Raw genomic sequence first — 18,837 nt, 5'->3', positions numbered from 1 at the left:
GTATGAATAATCCCATTATCTCATTCCAAAAATCTCCTTCTTGCCATGGCATTCCACAGATTGCTGATATACCCACCTGCGTCCTTACCATTTCTATATATAAACTTTCCAGTTTCCACACTCATATCTTCCTAACATTCCACGTGTCCGCCCCAATAGCATTCACTTTTTGACTGATAACTCTCTACGAGTAGTCCTTGCCGCAATCCGACTGGAGACTGCTTTACCTCTGAAATTTTTTACTTGGGAGGAAACAGTCTTAACATTTTTAACATATGGTTGCATGTACTGAGGGAAGATAATTTAGTGGTTGCGTGTTGTGATGCGAAATACACTTCGGTAAATGCTAAGGCCAATATTACACTGTAAAATATCTTTGACCATGCTCTTTTATAAAAACCCTCATGTAAAACCTTGCAAGCTTTAAAGGAGGTGCTTTCCTTTGATAAAAGGTTTTTGATAAAGTATTTTCACAAAAGTTGTCTGTTACATACTGATGATTCTGTGAACAGTTACAGAACCACTACCAAATCGAAATTTACTTCGTGCGTTGCTACTACCACAATGATCATTTTTAAATATGAAGAGAATGAAGTGCTACATAAACTGAAGCATATGAATTATGAAAACCGCAACAAGCGGTTGGAAGTATGCAAAGATGCACCTATGGTCTGAGTTAGGGGACAGGGAGGAGGGAAGGAAGGGGGGGGGGGTGATACTCATCTTGTTAGTTTTGCGGCAGATAATGAAAAAGTTAACGTATTTCTTGTCAAATGGCCCTGAGTACAATTACTTAAAATCTATATCGATTGCATATTCCGACTTTCTTGAAACTGTACTGAACTGATAAGTCTCTGTTCAGTGACGCATGGTGCTTGCAGGGATGGCTACCCTCCCCTGCCCGAACCTGGGCACAGACTTGGGAGCACATAGATAAAAGAATAGTCGCAGCGATCAGCTGCGTTAGAAGCGGCTGCACGACAGATGACACGAGGAAAATATTGAATTCAAAGTACATAAAAGTGATAGGATGAAGTATAAAGAGCAGTGCTAGCACACTCAGTGTACAATGTTTGTTGATTTTTTTATGAAGTTTCCTTCAAAAAAAGAAGCTGCTAACGAGGGCCAAAATAATCTGGCGTACGAAATTCATTAAAAAAAAAAAAGATCCGTAGACATTCGCGAAAGACATTTGCAGTATAACTAGTATTCGTATTTCACACATTTTAGCTACATATTTTATTTGCCAAAGAACTTTAACGCCACGGTTGTAAACCGTTTTGAGATTTCATTTTCCTTTTCTACGATGCAAAGTGCATCGTGGGACTGATTGGTTTGAAAATCTCGCCGGACAGAACATTAGTCTTAAGATTACACTGGTTGCTCTGGAACGCTGTCGAAGGTGTGTAAATGGAACCAGGAGGTAATGTAACTCTTCACCACTGACGTAAGAAAGACAACGCATTGTCATGCGCCTATGTGTAGCCCATAGAGATTTACAACACCACAATGATTTTAACGTGAAAGAAAGTGATGTTAAGTTAAATAAAATATGGATGTCTGCTTTGCTATTGCAGAATGACGTTCTAGAACGATAGCGCCAGCTGTAGATAATCAGTCATGTAAGTGGCATCACATGGCGAACGCAGGCGGTGCCATCAGCACAGCTCTATAAATACGGGGGAATATCCGACTCTTTCAAAATGGTTCAAATGGCTCGGAGCACAGCTGAGGTCATCAGTCCCCTAGAACTTAGAACTACTTAAACCTAACTAACCTAAGGACATCACACACATCCATGTCCGAGGCAGGATTCGAACCTGCGACCGTAGCGGTCGCGCGGTTCCAGACTGAAGCGCTTAGAACCGCTTGGCCACGCCGGCCGGCTGCCCGATTCTTTGATGCACTTGTTTTACACTCGAAGATGTCTTTCGTAGTCTGTGACAAAAGGTCAGGAAATTGTTTTATTTATCGACTCCGACCTCCCAGCCCGGAAGCTTTAACTTCTCGCTGTGTTCGTCCAGAAGATCCAGAGCGCCCTGGACAAGTGCACCCAGATTGATGTGTTCTTTGACCACCGGAAGGCATTCGGTGCAGTTAACCACTGTCAATTGGAGAACAAAATACGAGCTTATCGATTATCGGACCAAATTTCTGATTGGATTTAGGATTTACTTGCAGATAGACGTCGAGATAAAGTTGACAGATGCAAAGGTAATCTCTGGTATGTATCAAGGAAGTGTCACAGTGTCGCTGCAAAAAACTTTCGTGCATGTTTCGGTAGAAAATCGGACGTGAAAGGAAGGCAATTTGGCAACACTTTAATCACATGCACGACAAATACACTGATGAGCCAAAACATTATGACCACTGCCCATCGCGAGGTTGAATGCCTCCTGGTCGTGTTGCGGGCACCTGACGCAGTAGGGAAAGGATGTAAGCGGAAGACAGACGAGTGGACAGTGATTATAACAGCCGGCCGGTGTGGCCGAGCGGTTCTAGGTGCTTCAGTCTGGAACCGCGTGACCGCTACGGTCACAGGTTCGAATCCTGCCTCGTGCATGGATGTGCGTGATGTCCTCAGGTTAGTTAGGTTTAAGTAGTTCTAAGTTCTAGGGGACTGATGACCTCTGATGTTAATCCCCATACCGCTCAGAGCCATTTGAACCATTTTTGATGATAGCGAAGATACGGGCCGCATTATAGTACTCCACTAATATAAGCGGTTTTGACAAAGGAGCCGGCAGAAGTGGCTGTGCGGTTCTATGCGCTGCAGTCTGGAACCGCGAGACCGCTACGGTCGCAGGTTCGAATCCTGCCTCCGGCATGGATGTGTGTCATGTCCTTAGGTTAGTTAGGTTTAACTAGTTCTAAGTTATAGGGGACTAATAACCTTAGAAGTTGAGTCCCATAGTGCTCAGAGCCATTTGAACCATTTTTTTTTACAAAGGCCACTTTGTTATGGCCCTGCGGCTTGAAACAGTCTCTGGAACGGCGAAGCTGGTAGCCTGGTGGCGTACTACTGTGTGAGCACCTATGGAAAGTGGTTGAATGATGGTGAAATAATGAGTAGGTCGTCTGGTATTGGACGACCACGTCGCATCAGGAAACCTAGACGTAGGAGGATCCCTCGCTGTGTAAACCAATATAGGCAGCGATCTGTGGCGCGTCTGAGGACAGAGTAGAATGCTGGTGCAGGTACAAGTGTTTCGGAGCACACTGCTCAAAAATCGTTATTGAACATGGAGCGCCGGCCTGAGTGGCCGTGCGGTTCTAGGCGCTCCAGTCTGGAACCGAGCGACCACTAGGGTCGCAGGTTAGAATCCTGCCTCGGGCATGGATGTGTGTGATGTCCTTAGGTTAGTTAGGTTTAAGTAATTCTAAGTTCTAGGCGACTGATGACCTCAGAAGTTAAGTCGAACAGTTCTCAGAGCCATTTGAACATGGAGCTCCATATCACACGACCCCTATGTATCCTTGTGTTGACCCAACGACATCGTCAGTTACAATGGCAGTGGCCACAGCACCACAGCATCACGGAGTTTCCCCCGTGGATTGTCGAATGAATCGCATTTCTTGTTACACCAGGTCGATTGTTGGGTCCTTACACACAGTCATTCACGCGAATGGCTGCACGAAACATGCACCGCGCCACAGATGCAGGTCGGTGAGGGCAGAATTATGTTAATGGGGTGCATTGAGTTGGGCTTCCATGGGATCTGGGGTGGTAATCGGAGACATCATGACAACAGTGAACTAGGTGAACGTTACTGCGGTCCACCTGCATAGTTTCATACTTGCCGTCTCCCCCTACGGCGATGACGTATTCCAGCAGGATAACTGTCCGTGCAGCAAGGTTAGAATCGTGCTACAGTGGTTTGAGGACATTATAGTGAACTCACATTGATGTCTTGGGCCGCAAATGTGCTTGATCAGTACCACAGCTGCGCGTCCGTAAACCACCATCCCTTAATTTGCGGGGATTGCTTGACATGCACGTAGACATCTGGTGCCACATACTTCTGGAAACCTGGCAAGGACTTTTAGAATCCATGCTAAGCAGAATTTGTTGTACTGTGTTTGAAAAGTGTAACAACACGCTATTAAACAGGTAGTCACGTTGTTTATGCTCATCGGTTATGTTGCTTCAGTACTGTGCAACTGTGCTGTCCTGCCTGATTAATGTAGTGGCTAGAGTGTGCGTTACAATACTAGAGTTAGATAGCTGGACACAGATCTGGGTAATTTTATGTAATTTAGGCTGCGTTATATGGTATCTCGTTTCTTAGTCGGTATACAGCAATTACAGCATGTTTTATACAAAACACGTGCAATTATTTAATACCGACACAGAAATAAGAGTACTATCGTTTTTGTTACTCCACTTTTAAAGACGTATTTTGACTTCAGACGTTTATTATATTCTCTTCCTCGCTCTACGCCGTTACATGCTTTCCGTTCCATTGTCGGCATTGATTCCCAAAGGAAAAAAAAGAAAGCACAACAGCCCTCTCCTTCTTGGTCCAGTACTGATTTTTTTTTCTCCTAGGTAGTACCTCTCCTCCAACCATGCAAATCACGTAGCCACATAGTCGAAATGTGTTGTCACACTACTACATCAACTACATTCTAACTGTTTCTGATATACCCTATTCCCACTGCCTCTAATACCATCTATCGTGGTTACCATTTTAATTTACATTACATTCCTTTGGGACATTACTTCGTCATTAGGTCCAGTAACTCGTTTCACGCGTAATTACCAAATTCTGTTACGTTTATTCTAGTCTGCGGATGTAGGACCGTTAGCACGCTTTCATACTGCTCTCGTAACTGTGGATGCAGTTTTGCTACGAAGAGTTCAGAGAAGTATGATCCAGCTAGTCGTTTAACGATTAGGGACGCAGGGTGGTCTGCTTGAGCGTAATCTCGAAGACTATATATGTTTCGTAAAAAACGTGCTGCCACTGAGTGTATTTGAAATATTACAACTTGCCGCGCTTACTGAATGTGGTATGTATGTTCAACATCCCCACATTCATAAGTTTTGTAGTTATTTATGCCCTGTGGCAGGTAATTTATTTTTAAGTGAGTATTACTCTTCGTGAATATTTCTGACATCTCTAACAGATAAATGTTATTTTCAACATTAAAAAAAACTGTAGGTGTACATACTATCATTTTAGAAATAGTGTATGCTGTAGATTATTGGGCAGATCAGAATTATAAATTTAGAAAAAAGACACCTAGACGCTGAATGTAACTCTCGAATTCTAATATTCTAACGCAAAAATCTTCCCACTGCACTAACTGTGTAGCGTATTTACACAACACGGCGTCGTAAAGTGGCTTGCACAGTATGTGTGTTGACATAGCACAGCTCATTATTTTTTAGTTTTTTTTGGATACTCCAGTAATGTTCCTTGTTGGTTTTTGCTGTTGCTGTTATTTATTGTTGGGTTCCGTTCTGTTGTTTCGTATTTATATATGTAACTATGACCAACGAATACATAGTTCAATTGGTTAGATAAGCTGTGTGATATGAGAAACCGTAGCTATTGAAATTTATAAGGATAGTTGCGTTAAGTAATAAGAGAGATTGAATTCTCGGATAAGAAAAATAAAATACAATACTTTAAATTTTATTTAAAATGGAAGTTTTTACAAAAACTTGATATGAACTACGTAGACCCACGTAGATCCTCCCTTGGAAGCGCTTCATGTAGACTACAGAAAATGTGTGTATAGTTTTGATTTGATCTCATTTATTTACTGCTTCCTTTAGGCGATTAAGTGGAATGTCGTCTGTATATAAAACAATGAAAAATGCATGTTGTCGTTATAATTCTATCGAAGTTTTCTTGTATAACGTGCGTTCCATAGAGAACTATTCCAAATTTTTGATTATTTTTTCAGAAACACTCCTTGTCCTGGGGAGCTATGGAAAGTATTTCAGTGTTATTTGGAATTTGAAGTACAGACGCAGGTGTTAACATGAAATCCTCGTCCCAGTTATATATGGTGCTGGTTTTTAAGTGCTTGATAGATTCTTCTCTTTGGCAATTTTCAATTCATCTTCTTACAGTGCTTCACTTAATTTGGAACGTGGATAAGTCCCTCTGCCACTCTTTCTGCCATATTATCCAATGCCCACAGCAATGAAACTTGTACTGTGTATCACCCAATCTAATCAGTATATTCGAAAAATTCTATATGTTATCATAAAAATGTGAGCCACATTGTGGTGGTGCCACAATTCGCCCAAGTTTGCCATCAGTAGTACCGAAGCAGTTTCGAAAGTTCCACGCGTGGCAGAATTCTTTTAAAATTCGCTTCAAGTCCTCAGGTAATGAAAATGTTACACGGGACATCACACCGTCAGTTATAGTCTGGGAAGCTTCTTCCACAGTATTGTGCAGCATGGAGTGACCAAGGTGGAAACTGAAAGAAATAGTTTGCAATGTATCATCAATTGCAAGGGACTAGGAAATTTCAAGAAGTGGTGTTAGACGTACTATTCATAAGCGTCACAGCTTGCAATACTTATTTAGAGATACTGTATCTATCTCCTATGTACAGATTATGTTGAAAATGCAACAGTTTTCAGGCTTGTATTATTTTGTATGTGTTTTATTGTTGTATGACATACTGTGATTTCGACAAGTATTTTAACCTTTCTCGTCTTGTACATACAAAAATCATACTATAGCTAATGTTTCACATTAGTAGTGGTCTTGTTATTTCACGTTTTTACGTGAATCACAGTTTTAAAAACAGTGCATCTTTGGTTAATTTGTAATCAGGAATATACTGTAGTTATCCATCATCTCTTTCTGTCCCTAAATGTATTGTATGTGTATGGATCTGCGAATAAAATTACAGCTATTTATTGTTGTTTCAGGTTGCGAACTGAAAGTGCACAGAGTGTCATCATTTCGGAAACTGATTAACAAGAGTACAGCACTGTTACTGAACCGGAAAACTGGCAAATGAGACTAGCTATGAAACTGTAAGCGTTGGTGGAGACCTATATTCACCGAATTCGTCACAGTTACCATCACAACCTTCCATCTGGCATGTTCTTACAGTCTCAAAGTACCACGTGAAGAAAGAACGATGGACTCTACTCCATCTACGTCTACTTAATTGTTAAAAAGGGCAATGGGGCAAAGGTAACAGTGGCCAGCTGTGGTATACCTGTCGCTACAATGGCTGCTACTGTTATGAGATGATTAACTTTCAGGCAACTGTCTGCTAAAGATTGAGTGTACTAGGTGATTACAAGGCTTTATTGAAGCCAGTGTACATAACTTCATATTATCACAATAATTTCAATTACATATAAATTATTTTCGATTTTTAATTACAATTTTTTAATGAATGAGTTTTGCTTTATAAATGCCGCTTAAACTTTATATTAAATTTGTATTGTAACTGATGCTTTTCATATGCTTTATATTCTAAATTCAGCCACAAAACTTAATGCTGTACAAAGAAAATAATAATCCAATTAAAAGCAAGAATTTCACCGCAATATGCCAGTCTGATAAATAATTTAATAGTTCTCTGCATTCATTGTAAAACAGTTCTTGTAAATACCAGTTGTCAAGATTTATATGGTCTCCCTACAGTGTTCCTCAGTACAGAAAGACTCAAACACTTACTAGCCAAAGGTAATTTTTATAAAAAAACTGCAAATCTTGAAAGGGGATAAAAATACGTAATATACAGAAACATAAACAGAATTTGCAGCCAAGCTCACCTAAAACAATCAATTTTTTGCAGGATGCAATTGTACTTCAGAAAACCGTGTTACTTTTAGATTTTATGGTTCAAGATAACTGTAAAAACTTAAAAAAGAAGAAGTACTTCCGTCTTCTGAAGTGGTTATGAAATGCCCATTACTCTTTCAGTTCCTTGCAAAGTGCTTGAAATTCCACTTCTGAACGCCATACCTCGAACTCATTTTAGCGTTATTTTGCTCTTTATCTTTCTCCTGTAATGCAACAGCACTTGCTAGCCAACCCATAGTTCCCACTTGAACTCAGTAGAACACCTTTGGGATGAAATAGACTGCCAACTTCACTTCAGACCCCAGTGTCCAGCATTACTACCTTACTTGGTTTCAGTTGTTGAGGAATAATGGGCCGCCTTTCCTCTATCAATATTCAAGCACCTCATTGAAAGTATCTCCAGCAGGGTTCAAACCATCATAAAGGCTAAGGGTGGACACACTCCATATTAATGTCCATTGGTAGGTGTTCAGATAGCGTATGTGTAGCGTGTAGTGTACATAATTGAAATACATCGATAAATGATAAAATGTCTCATGTGTGTGCAAGGTCGATCAAATGCGGCTGAATTAAGAAAAACTCTGATACAGTGGAAACAGTCCCCATTAATCCAGTTCGACTTGACATTGCATTTGAAGAATCTTCTTATTAATTTTCTGGGGGCAGTAACTATAGGAAGCGGGAAGCATGATGTGAAGTAGAAATTCTCATGAAACAGAATTTAACTGATTCTGACATTTTCTTAAGGGGAACAATAACCCACGTTAAATACACAAGGTATTACTGAAACATAAATGACATTACAATCCCTTTTATATAATAGTTGCATGTGGAATGATATCACAGGGGGAAAATTAGTGTATGAACTTCAAGGTGGGGACAAGATAGTAATTGACAATTACGTGAAAAGGAAGATAATCCTGCATCAATTAATTTCTCAAACCAACACGTAATTCAGTACATAAACGAAGCATTACATTCCACCATCACTGTGACTAATGAGAGGGAGAGGTAGCAAGGTCAGAATCAGAACTTTCCCACTTAATTTGACAAATTCCATATTTATCAAAATAACCAAGGAAATCTACTCAAAATGGGGTTCATTCCGCATCACATTAAATGTTCTGCACTTGTAATGTTAAAGTTTGTCACAAAAAGCCATGAGATTGCACGCAAAGTCATGCCTCAAAGTATCAAAATAAACTTCAGAGCTGTGTGAACTGATTAGTGTAATGTTATTACTAGTAAACAAGTGATTGCTCAAGGGAATGAACTCTATGCAGAGTGCAAACTGACTAATACTGTTCCACACATGGCTCATCACATGAACAAACTTAAAACTGAGTGGAACGCGAGAAATTATTCAGATCGAAACATAACTTTGGTAAATTTGATGCACTCCACCATTATCAAACAAAACACGGAATATAGTCAGTAACAAGAGAGGCCGTTGCTGATGGCACATGCTCAGTTCTGATATGAACAAAGCCAAATTTCCAGACCACCCATTTCTCAAGGAAATTAACCAAAACAAATTCAATAAAATGAAACAAAAGCATTCCCGAATGCTCTAAGAAACGAGTGAAATGATTTCCTCATATTTAAACAACACCTAACCGCACTAACCGAAATAGACTCCTGAAGGAACAGCAGGTCTTAACAGTGAAGTGTCTCGAACATGAATCCCAATTTAAAATGGCGAGTTGGGAAGGTGGGCTACAGAGATTTTTTTTTAAGTGGCGGGGGGCAGTTTCTGGACATCTCAAAATGCTCGTTGCGAAAATGTGAGCAACAGTCTGGTTCGTGGAAAAACAAACTTGGTAGACTTCTCTGGGGAAATCTATGGGTATCGATAGTATAGGGTAGAGCTAGAAGGGTTGACACAGGTAGGAGCGAAGACGCACTTTCCTGTTGTATCCTGCCTAATTGTCAAAGATGGGGTGTGTAGGAAACATGCTTCTTGGACTGCTAGACAACAATATAAGAAAATCGTATTAATGAGTTTTTATTACAATAAGATAAATGACAATACTTGACTTCGGGAAATACACAGATGTGTCGCAAGCAAAGGGCGACATGCAATATAACCAGTGTCCTTCGGTATAACAATTCCAATACAATTGAAGTAATACAGTGGATGCTTCTATCTAGGTCGCTGGTCTTGACGCTGTTGTAGAACTGGGCCGCGGTCACTCGGCGTGGGGCTTTTGTTCTCTTCGCCTAGAGGCCGCTGCTGTCGCGTCGTCGTCCTAGAGAGGGGTCGGTCAGCGTGCTATTGGGTGACGTCTTCTTCACAGCCCTCTCTGCTCTCGTTTCCGACTGGCGCGCCGGCTGTTGACTTCATGCCGTAACATTTCCATTTTCATACTTGCCGATATGTAGCAGCACCAGTCTGTTAGTAGTTATAGACGACAGGCGTGCTGCAAATTCTGTAGAAATTGTGAGAATATTTGCAAGTTTTAGGAGGGAATTTTCTTACTGACTGGCCAAACTAAGAGCTTGAAATTTCAGGAACCTAAGTCATTGTTATATAATGGGCAAGCAAAGGAATTGACGAATAACAGAATAATGCGAGCGATAGCTATGTTACTGATAACGGCGTGTGGAGTGTTTAATGTTAGTTGGGGGAGTTGTTTTGGGGAAGGAGACCAGACAGCGAGGTCATCGGTCTCATCAGATTAGGGAAGGACGGGGAAGGAAGTCGGCCGTACCCTTTGAAAGGAACCATCCCGGCATTTGCCTGGAGCGATTTAGGGAAATCACGGAATACCTAAATCAGGATGGCCGGACGCGGGATTGAACCGTCGTCCTCCCCAATGCGAGTCCAGTGTCTAACCACTGCGCTACTTCGCTCGGTAATGTTAGTTACACATTTTTACACCGTAAAGGCAAGGTGCGTCTTCTTCACTACAGCTTCAGGACAGTTGATGCATTAAAGCAGTAGGAAACAAGTCACAAACCTAAAACAGGTATTAATTTATTGGGTGGCAGTTTCACACTCACTGTGTAGAATGCTGTCTAAATCACCTGTGTTTTGCTTGCAGGTTAAATACATCATGCCCATTCCCTGTAATTAGGTACTGAATAGAGCTTCTGTCAGCGGAGATGATCCGAGAACTGCGGCCAACCGTGTAATGACTGTAAGGAATTCAATGAAGATGACTATGTGGGAATACCTGTATCTTTTCTCTGAAACTCTACTTCTGTCAGAAAGACATATTAACTTATTCTGAAAAATTAGAGAGAGATTTGTCTCTGAGGTATGCTTCACTCATACTTCAACGAAATTGTGATTTTAATAAAGAGTTGAAATGGTCAAACTTTTATGTTTCAGGCCACAAGTACTGAATAGAGAGTATTTAACATAACGAAATTTGCTCAATAATTCAATATCTTGCATGTTGTGAAACGGAAACTTACAGTTTCTGAAAATACCTGGCTACTGTCCGGCCGCCGCACAGACTTGTTCACTTCAGGCGGCAATAAACTTAGCCGCATCTCAGGATCCTAAAACGGGCAATCTGCACAAACTGGCGACATTGTAAAACGAAAGTTTCTGGACGGAGTATTGTTTTCCGATGGAACTGTTCTGGTGCTGTGTATGCTCATGGTCTATGGTTAACATCGTGCAATGAGAACACGAAATCGAGAGTTTGAGCGCACTCATTCTGTTGTTTTTAAAACCACGATCACGTGTATGCTAAGAGTATGTTTGTCCGTAGAAAACTAATAATTTTTTTATTTTCTGACATATTCAGATGATGATTTAGGCTGGAACTTATAAAGGTGTATAATCGAAAACAAAATAAAAGTGCGATCAGGAAGGAAAATTACATGGTGGGCTCATAATAATGTCGTCACTCACAGACTAAAACTATAACGCTGATGTAAATGTAAAGATAATTTATTTCACTTTGTGACCTACAAGTGAAACATTCTAAAAATATCTTGGCGAGAGAGCGCGTAAATCTCTGTCCAGCTCAGAAGATCTTTTGCAAGAGAGTTTGCTATGATGCAGCGGACAATAGTGACCAGTGACCGGCGAACGGCGACCGGCGACCGCTTGGGTGACGCGACGCATTGCACCACTCCCTCGTGAGGTACAGTGCATGTTGCTGCACTCACATTGGCAAGTATAACTAATGGTATAGATCTCTTTAAAACGAAGTATTTCCTAGTTCAGTAGCGTCTATTCTCCCCTTAAAAGTGTAATTTAATTGTTCTAAATCGTATTTCTTGAACGCAATTCGTTTTTGTTGCTAGTTGGGTGGACACGACCTAGGCTTAAATTATCCAAGTTGTAAATGCCAAAACACCAATAAAACAACCTTGGACACGCGAATTCTCTCAAAAACAAAGCAAGCAATAATTCATTCTCCTGTCATCAGTTTTTGTACAATTAGTACAAAACATATTGTTACTATAGTCTCTGTTTACCTACAGTCAGACTGGCGTCTTCCACACATTGACTGCCACGACGTCGCGGGCGGTCGCAGCAGAGCGTCACGCCTAATGTCGTGTGCCTTACAATAAACGAAAGTTGTCGGATTCCTATGTTAAATACAGTGTGCTGAAGCAACTTCAGTACAGAAAACTGCGATCCTATATCTTTTTTCGACAATGTTCACTCTAATTGCAGTTATAAAGCGCAGGGTTATTGTCTATTGGACTAACATGTTGTACTAAAGTACTTACGAAAACATACTGAACATTATTTGCATTATTTGGTGATAAAAATTAATGAATTTAGATGAATTACAACAAATGCCACATGATTCGAATATTTTCTCCAAACGTTATTTACGTGATATTTCTTACAAATTTATTGTTCACTAAACAGTAAGCTTGTATTTTGTTATAAAAATACACTTAACGTTTTGGTAAAAGTTCAATATGTTGTAAAATCTTCACACGTAGCATATTTCAGAACCCCAAAATTTCTATTTTGCAACTTTATAACATACTTTTCACCATTATTTTACTCCTTTGACTTTTGAAAGAATGAAAAAAAAGTTCACATAATTTTTAATAATACACTACTGGCCATTAAAATTACTACACCACGAAGATGACGTGGTACAGACGCGAAATTTAACCGACAGGAAGAAGATTCTGTGATATGCAAATGATTAGCTTTTCAGAGCATTCACACAAGGGTGGCGCCGGTGGCGACACCTACAACGTTTTGATATGAGGAAAGTTTCCAATCGATTTCTCATACACAAACAGCAGTTGACCGGCGTTGCCTGGTGAAACGTTGTTGTGATGCCTCGTGTCAGGAGGAGAACTGCGTACCATCACGTTTCCGACTTTGATAAAGGTCGAATTGTTGCCTATCGCGATTGCGGTTTATCGTATCGCGACATTGAGGCTCGCGTTGGTCGAGATCCATTGACTGTTAGCAGAATATGGAATCTGTGGGTTCAGGAGGGTGATACGGAACTCCGTGCTGGATCCCAACGGCCTCGTATCACTAGCAGTCGAGATGACAGGCATCTTATCCGCATGGCTGTAACGGGTCGTGCAGCCACGTCTCGATCCCTGAGTCAACAGATGGGAACGTCTGCAAGACAACGACCATCTGCACGAACAGTTCGATGACGTTTGCAGCAGCATGGACTATCAGCTCGGAGACCATGGCTGCGGTTATCCTTGACGCTGCATCACAGACAGGAGCGCCTGCGATGGTGTACTCAACGACGAACGTGGGTGCACGAATGGCAAAACGTCATTTTTTTCGGATGAATCCAGGTTCTGTTTACAGCACCATGATGGTCGCATCCGTGTTTGGCGACGTTGCGGTGAACGCACATTGGAAGCGTGTATTCGTCACCGCCATACTGGCGTATCAGCCGGCGTGATGGTATGGGGTGCCATTGGTTACATGTCTCGGTCACCTCTTGTTCGGATTGACGGCACTTTGAACAGTGGACGTTACATTTCAGACGTGTTACGACCCGTGGCTCTACCCTTCATTCGATCCCTGCGAAACCCTACATTTCAGCAGGGTAATGCACGAGCGCATGTTGCAGGTCCTGGACGGGCCTTTCTGGATATAGGAAATGTTCGACTGCTGCCCTGGCCAGCACATTCTCCAGATATCTCACCAATTGAAAACGTTTGGTCAATGGCGGCCGAGTAACTGGCTCGTCACAATATGCCAGTCACTACTCTTGATGAACTGTGGTATCGTGTTGAAGCTGCATGGGCAGCTGTATCTGTACACGCCATCCAAGGTCTGTTTGACTCAATGCCCAGGCGTATCAAGGCCGTTATTACGGCCAGAGGTGGTTGTTCTGGGTACTAATTTCTCAGGAGCTATGCACCCAAATTGGGTGAAAATGTAATCACACGTCTGTTCTAGTCTAATATATTTCTACAATGAATACCCGTTTATCATCTGCATTTCTGCTTGGTGCAGCAATTTTAATGGCCAGTAGTGTACAAAAACTATATGTCACTGTAATCATTAATTTGAGCAATACGCCTTCTAGAAACATTTTGTAAGTTCTCGTGCTAATATGCAGGAGCGAACACACGCCAAATAATGTTTCAGTAATTGGCACTAAGCAAGTGCATTTGTCTTTGTTTCAGCGAGTCTATTGTGTCTCTTGTCTCATAAAGGCGGTTGTAAAAAGCTCTCTTTAGTGGTAAGGACCTGAATGGTGTATTTTCAATATTGTGTCAAGTTAAAATATGAAATAAAAAAATGTGCTGTGTTATCGTGAAAAAGAGTCTTCACTTCGTCAGTAAAAAACCGCACAAAGGAAAAAGATAGTACATATTTCTTCATATTATTATTCATTGAACTTTTTAATAAACGAATAGTCTTTCCTCAAACTTTAAAAATGTACAAATTTAGCAGTTTGTTATGCCAAGAGTACATCATTTGGATCGAAACTGAAAGAACTGTTTTTGACTTAATTTTGGAAAGAGGATCATTTCAGCCTGGCTTGACCAGCAGTGAAAGATCCATCATTATGCGTGGGACAGGCAACGCGTTAAAACGCTTTATACTTTGTTCCAAGGTAAGTACTCTCGAATGTTTCACGTTCTGTTATACATCATTCTTCTTTCTAAATTAATTTGATGATTAGCAAGAAGTGAGGGCGCTGTTATTGGGTAGTGAGCAGAGGATTTGTTGCCAGTCTTTTAATACACGTTTTTTTTTTTGGCCTTGGGAGGGGAGAGGCAGTACACTGGGAAAACTGAAGAGGCTCTCTCCTGGAACTGTAGATTATTTTGATTGAGGGACAGCCAGGGAAAAGTCCATGCCTTCTCAGATACAGACGGGGGAAGCAAGGAACTAATCAGGATCAGGGGAAACAGAGGGGGACAAAGGTAATTAGGAACTTCCAGTTTATAGGAAGATGAGGAGAAGGATAAAGCTTAATTAAAAACTTTGATCAAGTATCAAAGACTGCAAGACTCAAATCGGGAAGAGCCTCACGTTGTGTTAGGAGCAGAAAATGTGCAGCACACTGCAAGCATGATCAGAAAGCCTAAATGTGTGCAAAATATTAGGAACAAGAACGTGCTACTGCTAGGCAGTAGCCATGAGTGAGATGTAGGCTTTCAGTTGTAAGGTACGTTTAGGGCCAGTGTACCAGGCCATCAGCATTATGAAACCAAATGCAAGGCTAAGTCAAGTGATACATGTCTGAGGGTCTTTATGTAAGGATTTTACAGGAAAGGACCATAGTGATAGTGGGTGTGGTGAGAGAAGCGGAGCATATGACATAGCTGGCGACCTGGAAAAGGGTCTCCCTGACTCGGGGCAGAGTGATAGCAAATGACTTCGTGCATATTACTCTGGTACCAATCGAGACTGTCTATGGAGGGGTGTCACTAGGCATGGTGTACACCTAAAAAGAACTGGGGAGGTAAGACTGGTACAGCTGAGTTATGAAAGTATATGGGGAAAGGGGGGTGGTGGATCTCAGGCTGAGCATGGTTAAATACATGTTGCCATCAGTAGGACAAGTCGTTATTTTTTAAGATCAATTCAAACAATAGCATCCACTGCCTAAAGAGCATCTCCGTCGAATAAAAACAAATCTTTGAAGTGTACAGTAGTTTGTGTGACATTACTGGTGTAGAGAAACTGAAATTCAATATTTTGTATTATTTGTGTATGAAAGAACACACACTTACTGCAGGATTACTTCAAAGGATGGAGTAGCATGTATTTACATCAGAAAAGGTACACAGTTTAGGTAGACACATCACCTTAGTTTCTGTGAAGGCAAACATTTTGCAATATGAACTGTTGAATTAACAGTGCTCAGCATCAAGAAGAAATTAAACATTTTTCGCGTAAGTATCGATCATAGTGGCGTTTTGGATATTTTCTGCATAAATTAACAAATTCCGGATGAAATCTTATTCAAAAGTTAATACAGGGTGTTACAAAAAAGGTACGGCCAGAGTTTCAGGAAACATTTCTCACACACAAAGAAAGAAAATACGTTATGTGAACATGTGTCCGGAAACGCTTACTTTCCATGTTAGAGCTCATTTTATTACTTCTCTTCAAATCACATTAATCATGGAATGGAAACACACAGCAACAGAACGTACCAGCGTGACTTCAAACACTTTGTTACAGGAAATGTTCAAAATGTCCTCCGTTAGCGAGGATACATGCATCCACCCTCCGTCGCATGGAATCCCTGATGCGCTGATGCAGCCCTGGAGACTGGCGTATTGTATCACAACCGTCCACAATACGAGCACGAAGAGTCTCTACATTTGGTACCGGGGTTGCGTAGGCAAGAGGTTTCAAATGCCCCCATAAATGAAAGTCAAGAGGGTTGAGGTCAGGAGAGCGTGGAGGCCATGGAATTGGTCCGCCTCTACCAATCCATCGGTCACCGAATCTGTTGTTGAGAGGTGTACGAACACTTCGACTGAAATGTGCAGGAGCTCCATCGTGCATGAACCACATGTTGTGTCGTATTTGTAAAAGCACATGTTCTAGCAGCACAGGTAGAGTATCCCGTATGAAATCATGGCGGTGAATCGAGGAAGTACAGTACATACTGACGAAACTAAAATGAGCTCTAACATGGAAATTAAGCGTTTCCGGACACATGTCCACATAACATCTTTTCTTTATTTGTGTGTGAGGAATGTTTCCTGAAAGTTTGACCGTACCTTTTTGTAACACCCTGTATAATTTTGTGTGGAGACAAACATAAACACAGTTATCACAGATGAAACGAGTAACACTCACAAACATTCTTTGCAGTGCTGTCATGTCCGTGTTGGGTAACAGTGCAAGGGTAACTACAATGACTGCATTGGTAATCAACTATTTGGTGACGAATGTGGACAGAGAAAAGAGTGATATAGCTGTGAAAGATATTTGGTTGTCAGAACATTTCTGCCGAACAGTAATCAGGTGGGAAACAAAATTTGTAAACTCAAGGCCTATAAAAGAACTTAATATGCAAGATTTTTAAGAGAACTAGCAAACTAAAATTGGGATGAAGGGTATAGAGAAACAGATTTAAGTGAAAAATTCTCCAAGTTCTCAACATTATTTAAACTGAACAAGACGTTACCCAAAGTACCCACATCAGTAGCAATGACGCAGAAAGGAATATGGATAACAGATATTAGAAAATGCTGCTAGAAACTTAAGTATCCCAGTTCCTTGTGAAAGAGTCAAAATGAGCTAAAGTTGTTAAATTTCTATCATAAGTACATAAAGATTCATGGGAGGATGCTGATTGCTGCAAAAATTGTATTTAATAAGAAAATAACTTGCAATGCAAACAATAAAAGCAAAGTCATTTCTAATGTCTTCAGCGTCCTTGGTAAGCGTTCTTACTTCCATCCCCCTAATGTTTTACTGTATTTCAGACTTTAGTGTTTTCGACAAAGTCAGAAAATTTTAATGCAAAAAATCAAACGATGCCTTTTTAAAGAAGCTTTTAATGCTTTCAGTTTACATAAATAAGACGCTTTATAACACTATGCTTTCTAGATTTTTCAGATGTGAACACTTTTGTAAACTCAGAGTAATGTAATGAGCAGGAATTCTCTATTGCGATCACAGCTAATCCAACAAGCCGTCCTTACCCCATGGTAGTTCGCAAACAATCATTAAGTCTTTCAATAACTCTGAATGACCGCTCTACTTGGGCTATGGTACATGCAAAGTGCAGAAAATCCGTACGCCTACAACTATAGTAGAAATATGTTATTAAAATTGCTCTTATGAAGAGCACTGAGAAGGCGTAGAGGGGTAAGTGGCTATGACCCAAAATTAAGTGCATTAATTTTTTTAACGGCAAAAGTGCTCCTTTCAAATGCTGCTCATTAACGTCTACGTGGTACAAAGATGCAAAGATTTCTACGCGCTCTGATATTATAGAATCGTCTAGGCTTATGTAATTTCTTAAGAAATCAAATATATCCCTCATGTTGTCTACGTCAACGTACATCTGAGTTAAGTTTCCTACAACTGTATCGAGAATAACATCGGAAACATTTAGTGTAAAACTGTTTTCTACTCTCAGGTTTCAATGTTCTTTTGGTTTTTCATCTACGAAGGATTTTCTATTCCCTTTCCGCTTCTCTTTCCCGCAAATCGTTATGTTCAGTTCAGTTGATACTGGAATATTTTCTGCTAGCTTGCAACTTCCAGTGTAAAAAGATCCAAACTATTTGTGAGTTTAATTCCTCCACCTGTAATAGTGACACTTTCAGTATCTATTGTGGTTTCCCTTGCTTGAAGCACTATGTTACGTATGTTTATTGCAGCTAGCACTTTGTACCACAGTGAAGACATCGAGAAACATTGAAATGATTTGAAATACTTCACTGTTAGTTCAGTACGTGTCTCTGCAGTCAAAGTTAAAAGCAAGTTCAACCACTCTTTGTAAACCTGGCAAATAATTAGCAAATCGACGCACAGAATCTATCCGCGCAGACCACATCGTTTCCGACAGCCCGTGAAGGGAAGCTACTTTGTTTCAAAACATTCCATAATTTTAGGCTATAATAAAGAATTGTGTGTTATAGGATATTCCGAAAA

The sequence above is a fragment of the Schistocerca piceifrons genome, chromosome X, assembly GCF_021461385.2.
Source record: "Schistocerca piceifrons isolate TAMUIC-IGC-003096 chromosome X, iqSchPice1.1, whole genome shotgun sequence".
Lineage (NCBI taxonomy): Eukaryota > Metazoa > Arthropoda > Insecta > Orthoptera > Acrididae > Schistocerca > Schistocerca piceifrons.
The sequence above is the reverse complement of the archived record's forward strand: the minus strand, read 5'-3'. Positions refer to the sequence as shown.